The 21073-nt window shown below is 41.3% G+C and overlaps 1 protein-coding gene across 3 annotated transcripts in view; it reads right to left on the bottom strand.

Moving 5' to 3' along the window:
* The window catches only part of LOC102572691 (BEN domain-containing protein 5), a 1452508-nt gene that overhangs the window by 1390138 nt on the left and 41297 nt on the right, over window positions 1–21073 (bottom strand). The gene's annotated exons all lie outside the window — the stretch shown is intronic.

The raw sequence follows: 21073 nt of genomic DNA on the forward strand, positions 1-21073 counted from the left end.
GACAGAATCCAGAGACCAGACTGAGTCCAGCTGTTCAGTGCCTCAATGGCTGTGGCTTCTGCCAGAGAGCAACAAATAAGAATTGCTGCTCACTACCGAATGACTTGGCAAGGGCGTGCTTATCAGGGTGATGTCCCTTAGCCTTTCTCCAACCAAGGAGTACCCACAAGGTAGTAGGGGCTAAGGTTTTGAGGCACCCCATATGCACCTTACTCTGGAGGTTACAACATTGTGGTATTTTATAGGTGTTTTATAGGTGCTACCCTACCACAAGTAGCCCTACCATGTTGCCACCAGACCCTCAAGTTAGATGCAATTTAGTCATACCTAGGGCCATAAAAAAGCATGACCTATTACTATATTGTCTTTTGGTAGCCCAATACATATACCCTAACACAGAGAACCCCAATTTCCCTATATTTCAATTGTGTATTTCATGGAACTCTTCAAAGACATGGGGTTCCAAATAATTTTGCTTTTAAAAATAAATATGAAAGGCAATGGAAGGGCTTCAGATATTTTCTGACTCCAAAATCTTGAACACCAACTTTTATATCTAGTCAAGAATTCCCAGGCTAAGAGTTCAGTGTACCTACAATTAAAAATTTGACTTGTATTTCTTAAACCAGAAAATGGCTGGTTTGATCGGCAAATGCAATGATGGACTTTTGTTCAAACTATCGAATCTAGACAGCATCTTTGCCAGGTCAGTCCAATATCCTACACACCTTTCTGACAGCAAATATACTTAACCACAAACCACTATTATGTCTTCAATGTAATTTACTTTCTTATCCATCTAAATTTGGTTGTCTATTCTATTAGTGATCTAGGCCTCATAAAATCATTTCTGGCCTAAAAAAAAAATTCTATTCCTGTTCAATGGAATAATTCTATTGTTCTTGTTATCTACTGATTAAACTATCTGATATAAACTCTATGATATAATGTACTCGTAACCATTCAGACAAGCTAGATATATATTTAGACATTTCTTCAGATTAGACTGATGTACAGCTTCACAGCTCCTGCACTCCATCCAACAGTTTCCTATGTGTAGTTTCAAGTCCTAGAATGGTTTTCCAAAAAAAAGTAACTACTTTTCTTTTACTTTCTTATAATTCTACTTCCATAGGAACTGGAACTTGTTTTTTCAATGCTTAATAGTTTCCAGGCTCCTGCTTCTTCCTAGTCTTCTATTCTTTGTTCCAGCTATCACTCTCTAGTGAAAGTCTTCCTTGATTTCCCTTGTTACAACTACTTATAGAATTTCCATCTTGTTTAGAGCCTGTTTTTTTCTCAATTGACAATATATAATTCTTTAATATTAGAAAATTGAATTACACTCGTTTATTTTTATATTATGGAACAAATTTACAACAGACTTGCTTAGCTATACCCACTTGGGCACACACAAAACCCAAGCACTTGCCCTTATTAATGGATTTATTTAATGCTTAAATTCTCTGATTCAATCTTAAAATGCTATCTGGTTATTATTTTTTTCAGTCAGAAGTAATAATTTAAATATTGACATTTTAGATGGCATCAAGATGTTTTTGTCTTCTATTATGGTTAGAATATTTTATTATATTTGAGTGTCTGTCCCAATTTTGTTATTTCATTTTGCCAAATCTAGAAGCATTTTGCTTTTATTTCAAAGTATTTCAATGTTTGTAGTAAATTAAACATTAATCTTTCTCTGCAAATGTCAAGTGATATTTAAATGTTTTTCTGGCAGATAAATGATTATTAATATTAATGCAATAAAATCACAGCTCTTTGTCCTTTCTTTGATATTTAAGAAAAAATTAAGAATGTCAAAACAGTTCTGCAAAGAGAAAATTCATTGGTCTGCCATCCACTCTCCATTAGTCTGAGAGGTAAAAAATTACTGATCTTGTGAGACAATGTGCTTAGAGCATTCAGAAAGGGTTGAAAATGAATTACTCTCTCAGTGGTACAGGCTGTGTATCACTTCAGTGTGCAAACGCCTTGTTAAAGATCATTTTAATTTAAAGCCCTTCTTTGTCATTCAAAAAGCTTTAGCACAATGAAAGAGTCTTTGTCACTTTCATAATTAGCCCCGCTTGCACGAAATGAAAATAAAATCTGATCAGAAGTCCATGCAGGCAAGGTCATAAATCAAACAGAAAAGGGTCCACAAACTGCTCTGTGAGACATCCAAAGAAACACAAGTCTTACAATTGAAGCAAAGTGTTTGAGACCCAATCCCAGAAATACAGTACAAAGAAAAACAATAATATCTGTTTGACAGGCAAGATTTATCTCAATATTTTGTAGCCCTATAAACACATTTTGCTCTTTAGGTACAAAAGCAATTTCAGCACCAAGGACAATTCAGAAAGCCTAACAGCTGTTAACATAGTGCTACTACCTTTTCCCAACCAAAGTCAAATTAATTTAACTTAATGCTCTCACTTCAAACTCGCAGTAAAAAATTCTAACACGATAATTGATACAGTTTTCGTGGGATATTAAATAAGAAAAATACATTAAAAGATAAAAGTCCTTAGAAGACAAAATTTAAGTTGTATATATAAAATCAAAGACATATGCTATAGATCAGCTAAGATATAAACGGATTTTTTTATTCGTTTTATTTTCATTTACAGAATGAACATAAAAAGCTACTCTTGAAAGACGTCATAAAAATTTCAACTTTGGCCAGTCTTAGTGACAATGACAGCATCTTTCTGCACTGAAACAGGGATGATCAACACACCAATACAAATGCAAACCACAAAAATTGGATTTCAGGAATGACGATTTAATCATAAAAATGTTGAGAGGCCACTAGTAGCAGTGCATTGCAATCAACACTGTTAAATATGCACAATCAGGAAGCTGGCTCTGGTCAGGGCATAGATGCAAAAAAGATAAATTGTGGTTTTGGGAAATGCATGCTCCAGATTGTTTTGAGCAAGTAGCAAACTGGGTGACAAGACTTCTGCTATTCATATTTGGCTCTTCCAGTAACTGGTTTGCTGTGAAGCTTTGAGAAGCTCATTTTTCTCAGTTTCAGTTTCCCCTCTGTAAAGCTGATATAATAATAATTATGCCTGCTGTAGAGGAGTACTTTGAAATTTGACTAGGTAATATTTGTAAAACCACCTTATGATCTTCAGAAGACAGGACAGATAGTACTTCTGAACTGTATACATACATACAAACTTATACATACAACAGAATTAAAAAGACAAAGAAAAAAACACCTACAAGCCAAGAACAAACCTGAAAATGTAAGCCTGAATGGTGTTTTTTTCTGCCAAGAAAGCAACACCTTTTGAAGATCTATAGTATTGATACTGAGATTTAAATATTAAGCTGCAAAACACTATATTAAATAATACATGTATTTTCTCACATACCCCAGGCACCTTTTCCCCAAAAATCAGTCTTCCAAATTAAGGTGCATGTCTTAAGCAGGGTAGCTGATTTTCTGCCCAGAATAGAAGCATGGAGATCCTGTAAGATGGCTGTTGCTTCTGTTCCTTCTCTTCCCAGCTGTATGGAAGGAGAAGCAGAATCCAGGAGCAGCAGATTCAGTGGGGTGCAGTGGTGAAGTCACACCCCACTTTGATTCCTGCGCCAACCTAAGTTTAAGATCAAGTGCCCAGAAGCGTTAGTGGCATTTCTATTTAGGCAGTGCTTAAGGAGTCAGTTGACTTTGAGGCTCATTATAATCTACCTGATTCCTGACAATTGCTCTTCATTCCACAGGTATTAATGGTCCTCTCTCCCTTTTAATATCTCTCACGCCCCCTTTTTCCCCTCTCACGCTATCTTTTCTCAGCAATTTTGCCGTCTGTTAGCTACTCCTGGTCTTTATTCTCCTATTTTACAGCTCTGCAAATTGTTTTATATTTTTTCAAAATTCCAGATCTGCCCATGGAGACCAGTCTTCAGCAGCAGTTACTGTTGAAGGCCAAGGTAGAGATGGAACTAGGACTAGCTACCTGGATCAAGGACAACAAAAAGTCCTTTTTTAAATACACAGGGGGTAAAAAGAAGGTACCGGGTAACGTCAGGCCTCTGCAAGACATTCTAGGAAATCTGGTCGTCACACCAGATGACAAGGCTAACCTATTTAACGATTTCTTTGCCTCCATTTTTCTAAGCAGGGGCCGGGTCACCCCCCACACTGGGACCCCCATAGGCCCCACGGGGGGAGCACCCAGGCCTAGGGTCAGTGAGGACCTAGTCAGGGAACTTCTAGAGGGACTGGACATATTTAAATCAGCTGGTCCTGATGATCTCCACCCCAGAGTGCTGAGGGAATTAGCAGAGGTCATTGCGGGACCCCTGACATGGCTTTACGAGCACTCATGGTGCTCTGGCATGGTGCCAGAAGACTGGAAAAGGGCCAATGTGGTTCCCATTTTCAAAAAAGGGAGGAAGGAGGACCCAGGAAACTATAGGCCAGTTAGTCTTACCTTGATCCTGGGTAAGCTTTTTGAGAGAATTATCATAGCGCATGTCCGCGAGGGGCCAGCAGGGGAGGTTATGCTTAGGGGCAACCAACATGGGTTCATTAGAGGCAGGTCCTGTCAGACCAACCTGGTGGCCTTCTATGAACAGGCCACAAAATCCTTAGACGCAAGGGTAGCTGTAGACGTAGTCTTTCTGGACTGTAGGAAGGCCTTCAACACCGTCTCTCACCCCATTCTCATTAAAAAAACTAGGGGACTGTGGTGTCGACACCTACACAGTCAGATGAGTCACTAAGTGGCTGGAGGGCCGCACCCAGAGAGTGGTGGTGGACAGGTCCTACTCAACCTGGAGGGATGTGGGCAGCGGGGTCCCGCAGGGCTTGGTCCTCAGGCCTGCACTGTTCAACATCTTCATCAGCGACTTGGACGAGGGGGTAAAAAGCACCCTGTTTAAATTCGCAGACAACACTAAGATGTGGGGGGAAGTGGACATGCTAGAAGGGAGGAATAGGCTGCAATTGGACCGAGACAGGTTACAGGGGTGGGCGGATGAGAACAGGATGGGTTTCAACACTGACAAGTGCAAGGTGCTGCACCTGGGGAGGAAGAACCAGCAGCAGACCTACAGGTTGGGGAACTCCCTTCTCACCAGTGCAGAGGCAGAAAAGAATCTTGGAGTCATTATTGATGCCAAAATGAACATGGGCCGACAGCGTGGGGACGTGGTCAGGAAGGCCAACCGCACCTTGTCATGCATCCACAGATGCATCTCGAGCAGGTCCAAGGAGGTAATCCTCCCCCTCTATGCAACACTGGTCAGGCTGCAGTTGGAGTACTGCATCCAGTTCTGGGTGCCACACTTCAGGAGGGATGTGGACAACATGGAGAGGGTCCAGAGTAGGGCCACCTGCATGATCAGGGGTCAGCAAGGCAGGCCCTACAAGGAGAGGCAGCGGGATCTGAACCTGTTCAGCTTCCACAAGAGAAGGCTATGGGGGGATCTAGTGGCCGGGGGGACAAACTAGTCAGGGGGGACCAGCAGGTATTGGGGGAGTCCCTGTTCCCCCGAGCACTACCAGGAGTGACAAGAAATAACGGTCACAAGCTGGCAAAGGGTAGATTCAGACTAGACATCAGGAGGCGCTACTTCACAGTCAGGGCGGCTAGGACCTGGAACCAACTTCCAAGGGAAGTGGTGATGGCTCCTACCCTGGGGGTCTTTGAGAGGAGGCTGGATGAACACCTTCCTGGGGTCCTTTGACCAGGGGGTCAAACTTGATGATCTGCTCAGGTCTCTTCCGACCCTACCAACTATGAAACTATGTTTCAGAGTTGAATGGACAATTATATATACACACCCACTTTTGTATGATTAAATATACAATCGTGTTTGCTCAAATACAGTGAGGCTTCCTTCTGAATGCTCTCTTCCTGTAGGCCACAAGAAGAGAACAGAGGGTACCATAGAAGGTACTTGATATACAAAGACTTCAAACCTCTCCTTTTCCTAGGGGCACAAGGTCCACTAGCAAGATCTCATAGTTTCGTAGTGCTTAGGGTCGGAAGGGACCTAAACAGATCATTAGGTCCGACCCCCTACCCTGGGCAGGAACGAGTGTGGGGTCATAACACCCCAGCCAAATATCTGTCCAGCCTCCTCTTAAAGACCCCAAATCTCAGTCTCTCTAACATCTGGAATCTAGCTTGTTTCACTTTTATCTTCACAAATCATAAGTAGGGATGACAAACATTCTCATACAATATTAACAATAATTCTCCCACTTAACTGTAATGAAGACAAAAAAAAAAAAACAGCATCCAGACTTCTATCAAATATGGCCCATACAGAAATAATGTTTTACCTGACCCTAGAAAAACAATCAGTGAACACATGAGATATTTACTGCAGAGTACACTTAGCAGCTCCACAGTAAAAATCTCATGTCTACACGTGTGGACCCATTAAGCTGCAGGAAATGAATTACTCTGCAGCAGGGTAGTACTTGTAAATGCAAGTACTTTCCTGATGCAGTTTGCTACTCCACAGCAATGCATGTATAGACACTGATGCAGCTGGCTGGGGCATGAGGCTGCTTCAGTGTGGGGGCTGACTGCTGGCTAGCCCTGCCCTGGAGTATCCTCATGCCCCAGCCAGCCCCTCTGCAGCATGTAGAGCCGGGTCAAAGCAGCCCCAGGCTGGCAGTGTGACCCCTGGGGCCCTCTGACAGCTGGGGCTGCTCTGACCCAGCTCAAAGTGCTGCGGCCCTGGACACACATGTAAACACGGCGCCCAAGAGCAATAAGTGCCAAAGTTTATTGTTTCACTTTAATAGCATGTGTAAATGTGTGCAGTGAGCCTCAAAATATTCTGTAAACTCAGCTCTGATACCACAGAATAAGCAAGAGGTTTCAGAACTGGAGGAGGGAGAGTAATGGTGCAAACGAAAAGCCTGCTCTATTTCCCTTTGGCTGGCCAATGAGAGAACCTCTAGAGGAGGAAGGGCCAACCCTTGCATTCCTAAGCATTTTCTTCCCTCATTATTATAAGGCTCCTGCACAGCCAGATAGGAGGGTGGCAGTCAGCCTCAGAACTTCTACTTGCTCATAAAATGATTAGATACGTAGCATTATCCCCCAGTACAAGCTTTGAGCTGAGATGTCTTGATTTTTTTAATGTTTTTTGAAGGTCTCACAGAGCCTGACTTTCTGAACAGCTTAGTTCTGCTGCTATTCAAAACTAGCTCTTTTCTGGCATTTTCAGATGGTAATGCTAATATGCTTCTTTTTTAATGTAGCAACCTGAAGATATATCAAGCCCCTTGAATGCAAATGGGTTAAAAAACCTGTTTTCATTATGATATTCTACTTTTCCTACTTTACCCTGACAGTGAGCCTGTATGAAGGTCATTTTACATTGAAAGTTAATCTTAAAACCATTCTTCAGTCTCGCATAAAAAGGTGTTACAGCATTTATACAAGTCTTTGGTAGTTACAGCATATAGAAAAGTAACTACAAGATATAAGGGTTAATTAAAATTACATTTTAAAAATCCATTCAGGGTTAATTGTAATTATGCATTTTAATATAACCCATATGCATGCACTTTACAACATGTTGGTTGTGATTTATAAAAGAATCCTAGTATATTAAATTTATTACAAGGATTTATTAGATTAGGAAACATTATCTGAGCAATTACATCAAAATAATTGGCATCCTAAAAAGTACCTAATGAATCATTTGTGTTTCCTGATTTTAATAATATTACTGGTTTTCCCTTTTAAAGCTTTAGTTTATTTTTTTTAGAAAGAACACAGAGGTATTATGATGTGTCAGTGCTACCAACGTTAATGAAATCTTCAAATAAAAGAGGTATGTATTAATTCCTTTCATGTCATTAGGTGCCAGTCAGATGAATCAAAAGCAGGAGAACAACTGTGTCAAGAGCTAGATCTACATGCTCAAGAGGTTCACTGTCAACTTCATACCCTAAGCACAGTGATGTCAGTATGTATATTCCATAACTGAGTGACAGATTTCCTCACCTTTTGCACAGGGGACAGGCAGGGAGCTCCTTGGCAGCTGCAGAAGTATTAGGCCATGTTTCATGGTAAATTTACCATGTCCTAGAGAGGTATCCTCAAGCCTGATTGGTTAATCCAGGTAAGCTGCCTCCTCAGCCAGTAGTAGTATAGCCACATCTGAGTGGTGCTGCATGCATGCTCATTCGCATAGGAGTGGGATAACTGACATTCACTCAAGAATGTTTTTTAATCCCATCCAAAGCACTATACTGAAGCTAATCTGAATCTAGTTTAACAGACAAATTGCCCAGAGTAGAGCATTATGCCTAAGGATGTTGCTCTGAAACACAGTGGGCATGCCTACCCATGCACAGTTACTGTGCAGTAACTGAAAATTACAGCATAGTACAGGCACGTGTCTACACACCCATACAGTGCAGTAACTATAGCGATTTAAACCAACTTGCGTGTAAATTTGCTACCTGCATGATGCAGGTAGCAAATTTACACCCAAGTAGTTACTGTGCAGTAAGGCACATGGGACTTGGTAGTCCCAAGTCAGTCCACAAAGCATTACTGTGCTGTAACACCTGCACATGTAGATGCCTGCGTAAAAACCGCTTATTGCACAGTAACTTACTGCTCAGTAAATGCACGTGTAGACACACCCAGTAAGTTTATCATATACGGCATGACCTTAGTTATACACGACCCCAGTAACTTTCAAAACTCATGTGTGGTATAGATCCAATATCTATGGTTGTTATGAGAAGTATTTCTATTTTAAGAGATTAAAAGGATTAGTAATTTGAGACACAAGGGCTGCTGGGGATAGTTTATTGGCAGGGTAGGTAATGGCAAACATTTATTTTATATATAAAATTGTTTAAAAAGAACAGAGAACAAAACAAATCAATTTCTGGGAAAGAGAAATCCAAAATAATACAGGTCATCATGGTTTGATATAAATACATTTTGAAATTGCTTCAAATCATCATATTGATTTTATTTTTAAGTTTGTAGGCCCATTTCTAAAAACTGCTCAATCCCAGGAGAGGTGTCTGCCTAACCAGAAGCGCCCAACACAGCAGGGAATTTGTCATCACGTGATGTTATTATGATGATCTTTATTTTCTTTCTTCCTTTTTTCTGACTGTATGTTACATCAGATTGCTGTATCTTGCCTTTTGTTAGGCCAGAGCTTATCCTGAAACAGGATCCACATAGATAGATCTTTGCCTGCACAGCTCCAATTGAACTCAATAGCTTGCAATATAGCACAGGACCTGCCCATGGGGATCTGTCTGCAGGACGAGAAACTCCGTTTTTTCAGAGAAGGAACTATGTCTATCTATTCATTTTTAAAACATCTGGTATAAAATGGGATCCAATGCTGATTAGCAACCTGTGGTATTATCACTGTACAAACAACAATAATAAATATTCAGTATTTATTACATCCCTTTCTGATATCCTTTCTGCTAGTATCAATTTAATGTTAACATTCACAAATAAGTTGAGCTTTATTTGGTTGAGCTTTCTTTGTTCTGCAATAGCTCCTTGGGACACACAAGGCAGCTTATAAGTCTAGATAAATCTAGAGAAAGCATTCACAGTAGAATCTTACTGACCTACTTAATATGTGCATCTTCTAACTCTCTGCACACTTATATTTCTCACAGAGAAATGTATATTTTCTCAAAGAATACAACAAAATATATATTAGTTCATTATGAAGCCACATAGAAAATTAAGACTACACTATAATTATCAAAATTATAATTATAATTATCAAAACAGGAAAGAATTGCTGGGGAATGTAGTGGATGGCAACTTGGAAGCAGCAACCAGAAGATGGTAGATTCATAGATTGTAAGGGGGCTGAAAGGGACCTCGCAAGATCATCGGGTCCAGCCCCCATGCACTAGGCAGGAAAGACAACTGAGGTCAGGTGACCCCAGTGAGGTGACCGTCCAGTCTCCTTTTGAAGATTTCTATGGTAGATGATTGCACCACTTCTGGAGGGAGTTTATTCCACAGTCTGGACACTCTAACTGTGAAGAAGTTTATCCTAATGTTGAGCCTGAAATGGTCTTCCAGGAGTTTGTGGTCATTACTCCTCGTTTTCCCCAAGGATGCCCTGGATATACTCCCCTAATGTAAGCTCCTACCAAGTCCCCCCTCAGCCTCTTTTTTAGGCTGAAGAGGCCCAAGTCCCTCAGCCTTTCTTTGTATGGCTTGCCTTGCGAGTCTCTGATCATATGGGTGGCTCTTCTCTGGACTCTCTCAAGCTTTTCCACATCCTTGTTGAAGTGCGGCACCAAGAACTGGATGCAGTACTCCAGCTGCAGTCTCACCAATACTGAGTAGAGTGAAAGAATCACTTCCTTGATTTTGCTTGAGATGCATCGGTTGATGCATGCCAGAGTATTGTTTGCCCTGCTGGCTCCAGCATCGCACTGCTGGCTCATGTTCATACTATGGTGGATTATTACCCCTAAGTAATAACAGAATTCAGGATCCTAAGGAAAAAGAAGGATGGAGAGCAGCGGAGTAAGGACCTGGAACTTCAGAAAAGCGGATTTTGACTCGCTCAGGGAACTCATGGGCAGGACCCCTTGGGAAACCAGTCTGAGGGGGAGAAGAGTCCAGGAGAGCTGGCTATACTTTAGGGAAGCCTTACTGAGAGTGCAGGAACAAACCATCCCATTGTGAAGGAAGACTAACAAGTATGGCAGAAGACCAGCTTGGCTTAGCAGGGAACTCTTCTGCAAACTAAATCACAAAAAGGAAGTTTATAAATGGAAACTTGGACAAATAACTAGGAAAGAATATAAGAGCCTTGATCGGGCATGCAGGGATGAAGTCAGGAAAGCCAAAGTGCAATTGGAGTTGCAGCTAGCAAGGGATGTGAAGGGTAACAAGAAGGGTTTCTACAAGTATGTCAGTAGCAAGAGGAGGATCAGGGAAACTCTGGGTCCCTTACTGAATGGGGGAGGCAATCTAGTGACAGAGGATGCAGAAAAGGCTAAAGTGCCTATTTCACCTCAGTCGTCACAGGCAAGGTCAGCTCTCAGACTACTGCACCAGGCAGCACAGTTTGGGGAGGAGGCGAGCACCCAACAGTGCTGAAAGAACAGGTTAGGGACTGTTTAGAAAAGCTGGAAATATAAAAGTCCATGGGGCCGGATGAGATGCACCCAAGGGTGCGGAGTTGGCTGATGTGACTGCAGAGCCACTGGCCATCATCTTTGAAAACTCATGGCAATCAGGAGACGTCCCAAATGATTGGGGAAGGGCAAACATAGTGCCTATATTTAAGAAAGGGAAAAGGGAGGATCCAGGGAACTACAGTCTGGTCAGTCTCACCTCAGTCCCTGGAAAAATCATGAAGCAGATTAGGAACAGTCAGCATGGATTCACCAAGGGCAAGCCATGCCTGACCAACCTGATTGCCTTCTTTGACAAGGTGACTGGCACTGTGGGTGTGGAGAGACCAGTAGATATGATATACCCTTGATTTTAACAAGGCTTTTGATACGGTCTGACACAACATTCTCGCAGGCAAGCTAAGGAAGTATGGGCTGGATGAATGGACCATAAGGTGGATAGAAAACTGTCTGAAACATCGGGCTCAGGACAGTAATAATCAATGGTTCAAGGTCTAGCTGGTAGCCAGTATCAAGTGAAGTGCTGGTTCTGTTCAATGTCTTCCTCAACAACATGGAAGATGGCATAGAGTGCACCCTCAGCAAGTTTGCACGTGACACCAAGCTTGGGAGAGTAGTAGATATGCTGGAGGGTAGGGCTAGGATTCAGTGTGACCTGGAAAATTGGAGGATTGAGCCAAAAGAAATGTCATGAGGTTCATCAAGGACAAGTGCAAAGTCCTGCACTTAGAATGGAACAAGCCCATGCACCGGTGCAGGCTGGGTGGGCAGCAGCTCTACAGAAAAGGACCTGGGGGTTACAGTGTACAATAACCTGAATATGAGTCAACAGTGTGCCCTTGTTGCCAAGAAGGCTAACAGCCTACTGGGCTGCATTGGAAGGTGTGTTGCCAGTAGGCCAAGCGAAGTGATTGTTCCCCTCTATTCAGCACTGGTTAGGTCATATCTGGAGTCCTGTATTCAGTTTTGGGCCCCCCAGTTTAATCTACAGGGCATTCCTAATAATGTCTGCAGAAACCCAGGAGAATCTAAACTAGTCTTCCTAAAAAACAAAACCAATCTCATCCATCCTGACACAAATCAACACTTTGTTTAATTTTATTGATCCATTGGAGGTGTAGTCTTAAACTGTCTAATGCATTCAAAGGATAGCATATAGAAACAGCTGTCAAGGGAAATAAGCAAATCCTTGTGTAATTTTGGCAAGTTTCTTACATTCTGCATGTCTTAGTTTCCCTAAAAGTATAGGGAGTGTAATTACATTGAACTTATCCTTGCTATAAAGTGATTGTAAGTATTATTATTATTATTATTACCTTTACTCACATTCTAAAGGGAAGGTTAAATTAGAGATCTAGGAAAATATATATGTGGCAGGGCACTGTGTGTGCCTGCCACTTTAAGGGCCTGGAGCTGGCAGCCACCAGGTGCCTGACGAGGGCAGCCATTTTGGAGGCAAGGGCTGCCTATATAAACAGGGCAGTTTGGCTGCCGGAGGCCAGGCAGCAACATTGCCTGGCTGGAGGGCTGCTGAGAACAATCTAGAGGTAAGGGAGGAGCTGTAGGGGATGGTAAGGAGGCTCCTGGTCCTGGGCATGACCTAAAACTGCACCCTGCCGGGAGTGGGTGGCCTGGTGGGGCTCTCAGTGGCGCGGGAGCCCCCAGGAAATGCCAGGCCAGTTACCACCCCGGTGGAAGGCGGGTTGGGACGCCTTAACCCCTAGCTCCCAACACCAGGTGGGTAACCCTGTTTGTTTAAAGGGCCCAGAGGGTGGACCCTGGGAGAAACTGGGGGCAAGAGACCCAGCCCGAACGAGAGAGTACCCTCGACTGGCCCATGCTGGGACCGGGACCAGGACCAGGGGGGTCAAAAGGGCCAGGGGCCTGGGGTCCCGACTGGCCTGGAGGTGGGCCAGGGCTGGTAGCCGAAGGTCTTGGGGGGACCACGCCCGAGAGGGGAAAATGGCTTCGGGGGGCTAGGTCGCCCGGATGAAGGCGGAGAGGCTGCCTGATTGGAGGGATCATAGAGGGGTCCTGTTTGGATGATTCTGGGGCCCAGCATGGGGCCGGTGAGGATCTGAACAGCAAGATGCCATCTGCGAGGCTTGGGCTGCGGTATTGGGGAGGATAGGAGCCACAGAGAGCACCCCCTGGCATTGGGGCACTAAAATGGGCAGCCTCCCGCTTGAGTGACATCTGTAAATGAATCAATTAACACCAAGGCGTGGCGGGCAAGAAGGCGGGCGGTTGGCCCAAAACAGGTGGGTGCGCCACAGAGTTTGGCCCTGAGGAGGCCCCCTGTTACAATATATTTACTTCCTGAAAAGTGCCTAAATATCATGGTAACTGGAGAGAGATTAGACAGGTAGCTTTCAGTGGACTTGATTTTAATCGCTCAGAATGCTTATATATTCGTGTGTGATCTGACTGGTTAACTTCCCTCTAAGATTTGCTCTTACTGACCCCTGGTTCAGTAAACAGAACATTTTCCTACTTATTAAATAACTGGTTTTCAATGCCATTAGTTCACAGAAAAAAAGCTTTATAAATTAAGGGCCTGATCCAAAGCTTATTGAAGTCAATAGGATTCAATGGGACTCTTTCCAACAACTTGGAAAGTTAATAGAAAGTCTAATGACTTAGAAAGTAAATGATCACATCCTGATGCACTGATTCTGAATCATCATTTGCTAGCATGATTAACCCCCTATTCCTGTAAATGGTCCCATCGACTCAACTGCATGACTGAAATGTTAGATAAGAAACACATCCTGTGCCAAAGAACATACTGGCAAAATAAGAAAAGATAAGCATAAAACAGTAGGACCACGACCATAAAAGGAAAATGTAAAGATCATTCAAAACAAGAATCAGGGAATATTTGTTAAAGAGGGTTTTGAAAAGGTGGGTTTGAAGGAGGGTTGTTCAAGGAGGAGAAGCAAGGTTCCTTGTACATGAGGATAGAAAGCCCATTTTAAGTAAAGGGCACAGCAATATGGAAGTATGGAAACACAAGTCCAAGGGAGAAGGGAAGGGAAGGAAAGGAAGAGAGTGGTAAAGCCAAAAGGATAGGGAGGATTGCACAGATTAAATAAACAAGAAGGAAAAAAAAAGATGTGAATGAAAGAAAGATGATGCATTGATTAGGAAAAGGAGCTCTAATTTGACATACTAAAAGACAAGAAGGCAATGGATGGATTTAATATACAGGACAAGGATGATCTTGACAGTGAAGCCAGAAAGAAGGTTACCATAATAAAGGCAAGATAACTAGAAGGCGGAGAAGGGTTTAGACTGTGGGACAGTTAGGAATAGGTGATTTCTGAAGATAAACAGAATAACCAGCATAATTAAGCAAGAAGTGTGAAAGGACTAAGACTTCTCACACTTTTGTAATAATAATGAACAAGGATTTAAGCTTTTATCTTGATGTCAATCAGTCTTTATTTTTTCAGATGAAAAGATATGACAGAACACCAGCGCACATTACCATCAGGATTTTTTTGTAACACTAGTGTTCTCTGTTTTGTCTTAGTTTATCTTGCCTATGTGTAGGTCAACACTGCAGCACATGCAGACATAACTAAGCTAGTTTTCAACTAACTAGCTCAGGTCTTGAAAGAAGTTTAAGTTCTTGCAGCCCATTGGAACTCAGCTCTTGCTAACCACCTGAATGCCTACCCACAAGCTAGGGTGGGTTTTGCATTTCTCTGTGAGCCCTGTGCTTTTGTGCGCTACAGTTCAACTTGTTTAGATGTACTAGCTTGTATATCAATAGAAGTCACATCTTTGGACTGTAGCATAGACGCTAAGATTTTGTGCTCTCTGGACCAGAGAACATATTTTGCTACAGTACAGCAGTTACCAGACTTCTGAAAAAAATAGGCCACTGTCAACCTTCAACATTTCTTGCAGATCACAAAGCACCATGATCAAAAGAGGAAGGATAGTGCAGTCCACAGACCAGTTGAAGACCACACTGTTTATTTACAAGTCTATTTGAGTAGCATGTGATGCTAATTAAATCTATGATTGTGAAGAGACACAACTAAAAAAGGGACAGAAATATCCTCAGTATGATTAATCATTTCAGAAGACCTTTCTGAATATAAGGGTTTCTAAGCTAACTAATAAATGCTAAAATAAAGAAAAAAGATTTCCAGATTTATTATACTTTGGCGCTCAATCTTTTTACATTATATTCATGGAAAAGGCTGAAATGTTTTATGCACCAGAATTTGACAATAAATTATACACTTAGTAAAGGCTATCAAATTATTTATTATTTACAATATAGTAGCCTAACAGTAAATATTCAAATAACTCTTAAAAAGCCAAGTACACCAAACTAGAAGCCAGTTTACAGTGCATCAGATATGGAAAGCAGATAATTTTGCCTGGTTGCAAAACAGACTAGTAATCTATCACAGATTGCTAACACACAATAATATTGCCTTATATATTATGGTAATTTACCTTTGTATTATGTCATTGTAGTAGATCCTAGAGTTTCCACTAGCTGTTGAAAGAGCATGCAGTGATAATATATAGTTTGCTCTCAGTTTGTTTTTAGAGATACAAACACTAAATCAAAATTATCATGGTAAAATCTGAATCAAGAAGGCAATTAGGGCAGTGAGCAGAATCAGTAAATGCAAATACAAAACTATTTGCTTAACCAAAGGAATAATATGTTTCAAAGTTAACATTTTGTATCCCAATTAACTTTGAGTTTATCAGAAAAGATGTTAATAAATTATTTCCCTCTCAGAAGCTGATAACATATAATGCATTAATCCTGAAATAGAAAAACAGGGATAGTTTGTGCTGGAGAATCTCTCCCAAAATGCGCTTTTCAACTAATATTTTTTTCAAGGGAATGGAGCATTGTATACTTCATAGTGTACTGTCCAACCTAATCCTGCAGTACAGTAGCAGCTCAGTCATACAAAGGATGAAAACAGACGTTGCCCGATGTTGCATTTGTTCTTCCATAACTTTTTTTTATAGCAGCACAAATGCTGAGCAAATAGACACCGATGCCCATTGTTGCACCACATGACACACAAATCAGCGGTGCAACAAATGGTGGTAAAAGACTCCAGTGCTTTATTGTGGTACATGTCTAATACCTCTTGCCTTCTTTGCTCAACTAGACCCATGCCCCAAGTGTGGCTGGGAAGGCGAAAATCCCTTCCCTGTTCAGCCAGACCCATACTCCAGGTCTGGCTGGGCAGTGAAAGCAGGGAGATCACACCATCCCTTACCACATACCATCAAGAGTGGGGCAAAGGGTGATGTGCTTTTCCAATGAAGTGGATTATTTTGCAACACAGCTCAACTGCTTCATTCAGCAAACTCTATTTCTAGCCAAAAAAAATCTTCATTTGGTTTACAGCTGTCTGACTGGCAGCCCACAGGCTGCATGCAGCCCACAAGGGGTTAATTTGAGGCCTGTGGCATCCTGCCTGGCCACAGCTTCCCCCCATTGCTCCTGCAGCTAAGACAATTGGGGGCTTTAAGCTCCCCCTCTCCTGCTACACACATGGCCGGGATCAGAGTTGAGCTGCACATGGTGAGGGGCAGGGAGGAAGACAACTGCCTGCATGGCAGGAGGGAGAACCCTGCAGTGTGCAGCCCATGCACCCTAGGGATCTGCAACCCATGGGGCAAGCAGCCCACCACCACCCAGAAGTTGGACAACCCTGATTTACAGCACAGAATCACAGATAAATAGTGCTGGAAAGTAACCTTAGGTGATCATCTAGTTCAATCCCCCTAGCTCAAGGCTGTATAAACCACACCAAGTGCTTGTATAACCTGCAATAAGAAATAAATTTTACCTCCATTTCAGAACTGAGACAGGCTGTCATTTGCCCTAGGTTACACAAGAAACAGAGCAAAGCTGAAACTTCAATGCAGAATCTTTTGAGTCTCCATCTGCTGCTTTAACCACAAGACCATCCTTCTGTCCCACAACAATGGTAGTTAAGAATTAAAAAGCAACTTCGAAAACAAAAAAGATCAACAACAACTGAGTTTAACTGAAATGTATTTTAACTTTTGGAGATAAATAGACAAGGTTTCCATGCCCCTCCATTCAGAAAACTCTCTAGCTGGATTTTGAGTGGCAACGGATTAAATGTGCTAAGTCTATTACAAAGAGAAACCGGAATCCATAAACACCTTTACTCCATTCCCATTTCAGCAACTGATCAGCTGGTAAAAAAAGCATTTTACCATTACTGTATTAGGCTGCACGATTGTCTTGGTAACTGGTAAGTACTGGACATTGAAATGTTTTATCAACTGAAAATTGGGTTTTCAGTTAAACATTTTGTCAAGCGTCTGCTATCCAGAGAAAATTGACTTTTTCCTCAAAACCAAACAACCAAAAACCTAAAAGTTTATGTCCAAAAAACAAAACAAAACAGTTTAAAACTGATACCACTGTGCCTTCTGAGAATTGTTGGATGGATCCTTTCCCCGCATTGTTCTCGCTCGGCCAAGAGTCCTATGTCAGACCGCACCTCTAATTTTGCTTTTCAGCTGAAAGTTTTCAAACAAAACATTTGGGATTTGGGATGTTTGGGGGTTATAATCACCTTTAACTATAGTAAATAGTCCATTAAATCAGTTTCATAGGTCAGGAAACAGGTTCAGAACAGTTATGCAACTTGTGATACAGCTATACGCTGTCAGCAGCAGGACCAGGACTGAAAAGTGCACATCCTTACCTTCAGTCCCCTGCCTGGTGCACTTAGACTATATAAACCAAGTCAATTCATACTCCTGGGCTTGATAATTCTCTGCCTTGGAAACTTATGTCATAAATGTCACCCACACAAAGTGAGTGCAAAGGACTACCAGCTCAGAATGGCATCATCTTTAGGTCACTGGACACTCATTTTGCACAGGTGAAAATGACTACATACGGTCATTCAGTGGAGAATCAGAGTTTCTGGGTTGCTGACATCTGTAAAACAGAGATAATGCAGATGGATACTGACAAGAGCTGATGAAATGTCTGAACAAAATACCGTTAATTATCCTGGCAAAACATTCAGCTTCCCCCCAAGTGAAAATAAAGCCCTTCTAATGGCTCTTAGCTCCAGAACAATTACTGTATACAATTCTTTAATTCTGAGTGAGATCATTTCTTCAGTGTCATCCTCATCCCCATATCCACAAACCAAGTTGGAGATCAGTTTGTCCTAGGTCTGTTACTGGATGGCTCTGGTGCAGAGAAGAAATAATTCCAATATCCAAATGTGGCAACAAGACAGAGAATGCCCTGAAGAAGAAAGACCAACACTGTAACAAAAAAAATATTCAATTTTTGTCTGCCTTTCTGCCAAATACTTTCAATAACCTGCAAGGACCTGGGTACCCAGTGGGATGGGATTCAGAAGGAGGTTTGCAAGCATATTCTAGACCTCATTATTAGATGCAGGCCCAGAATAAGGTTGCAGGTTAGGACCGTGCTAATGTCAAAGCAAGCACTGAGGATTAATAAAATTCCTTTTTTCAAGAGTGAATTCTTCAAAGTAATTTCTTCCATTGTATCTGCAGGATTGGGCATCTTTTCCTCTACAGAGAACCCTTTTTTCTGGACAGCTGTTTCTATCATCAGAATTTAGGTTCCAAATATTTGGGGCCTTCTCGGTAGTGATTTCCAGTGTGTGTTCCTAATTTCTAAGGTACCATGCCCGCCAACCCAGGCAGAATGGTTCCTGTGCACTTTTGGCTTAAATGAGCTTTTTCTGTGTCCTTCATATGTCTGTACATCTGTACCTTCATTGACGATAAACTGATGTCACACTCATGTCCAGATGAACATGCACCAATTAAGATAAACACAGCTGCATTTATGTCAATGATTTTATATTCAAATATGTCTGATTGCACTGAAATAAACACAGCTGCATTTATTTCAGTGATTGTACATTCAGATAAGGATATTAGTCATTAGTTCAATGTGGTCATGTGTTCCTTCATAGCAGCAGTGTCATTGCTATTCTCTCCTATTTTTTCTCCTCTTTTTTTCCAGATGGAAAGCCTTGGGCAGAGCCAGAGGGATAGAAACTGGATATTCATCTCAAAGCAAGGAGTAGATGAAGCTCATTCTGTCATACTCAAAAATGTCTGAATCATCTTTGCTTAAACTAATAAAAAAATCACTGTCATAGACCAAGCATGGATAAATTGAGCCCTAAAGTTGAAAGCTGGGTGAAAATATAAGCCACTGAAAAAGATAATTTGGCACCACATCTTCACAAATAGAGAGGTGTACCGAAAAACTTCTGGCTAATTTCACTGGGACCCCTGTACCCATGCAATTCCACATCTAGGATATTGGCCTTACAATGGAAAGGCTTTGGTAGCTTTCAGTGAAGCACGTCCTTCCTGCCATACAATTTCCTTAATAGAACGTGGATTAACGTACTTATACTAATTGTTGTCAAACTAGTATCAGTTCCATATATCATGAAGATATATTTCCCACAACTTATGTAAGTAATGCTATGTATATTTGCAGATAGCACTTAAGCACTAACACACCCCAAGTGATATTTGTAAAAATGTCTTCCATGTTGTATCCTGTTTAGATATATAAAAGGTTAAAATGTAGTTTCATTTACAATGCTGACCTAGCAAGAAAGAAATTAATTTGGCATTACAGCAGTAACATCAATTTCCCATGTAACTTTAGTAATGCATTTACTGGAAAGAGATTAATATCAATTCCATAAATCATTCACATGCATTTTCCGGAGTTTGAGACATCTGAGTAATGTCATATATGTTAGCTGATATCACTTTGTGCATACTACATCCATTAATCTATGCCTGGGGTCATACAGTGGTTGTCATTAAAAATATAAAACTTAAAAAAAATCAATCTTCCCATTCTTAATTTTTTGTGACTTCTAACTTGCAATAGGTTCAAATGTATTTTCTACTCTTGGTGGAGTAGAAAATGTGGCAACCTACATTTTCAAAAAAAAGGAAACATTTGTTAAATTATCCCCACTGGTAGCAACAACCACTTAATATCTCTATGTGAAGTACAGTATATGTTACTGCCAGCAACTCCAAAAATATCTAGTGTTTAATGAACCAAATATACCTCAATGACACAAAAGTAAACTGAAAACAGACATTGTAGACAGAAACATCCATAAAAACTTCCACTACATCTTTCCTCAAACCAAACACTCATAGAAATTAAGGTCAAAATAGTAATCTCATTAAGAGGGTTATTCACAGCTAGTCAATCATACAAGATAAAGGTTTTTTATAACACAGGAAACCTGGGTGGGGAATTGGTTTCTTCTCCAAAAGACAGCATAGGTCATTAGTAATAGTATCTAAATACAGTTGACAGACAGCAGCATTCATAAGTGTTTTTTTCATTCTTTATGTGCCTCTATTATCTTTGCTATATTGTGTTAACCCAGACTTAGAAATGATCCTGAAAATAAATTAATGAAGATTTTGTCATTTACTTGAATGCAAACAGAATCAGAAACCAGTGTTTTACAACTATGGGAGTATTCTGCACTCAGTTATCCTCAGCTCTGAGGGCTGAAGTACTGTTCTATTCTGCTGTGTTTGTTGGAGTATTCTGATAACGTTACAGCTTTATTTTCTTAGTTTAGTTTTCATGATAGATAGATAAGATAGTAGGGCTGTGCGAAGCTTCAGCACCTTGATTCGATTCCGCAAAGATTCAGCCCAATTTGGTGACCAAATTTCCGAATCTGAATCAAATTAGAGGACCTGTTAATCTCTCTGAATCGAATCAGAACCCTCCAAATCAATTTGGGGAGATTTGGAAAGATTCAGACATAGACACAGCTTTAAATGTTTTTTCTACATACCTCTAGGTAGCAGGGGCTCATAAGAGCTGCAGTCCTGGGG

This window comes from Alligator mississippiensis, chromosome 5 (assembly GCF_030867095.1).
Source record: "Alligator mississippiensis isolate rAllMis1 chromosome 5, rAllMis1, whole genome shotgun sequence".
Classification (NCBI taxonomy): domain Eukaryota; kingdom Metazoa; phylum Chordata; order Crocodylia; family Alligatoridae; genus Alligator; species Alligator mississippiensis.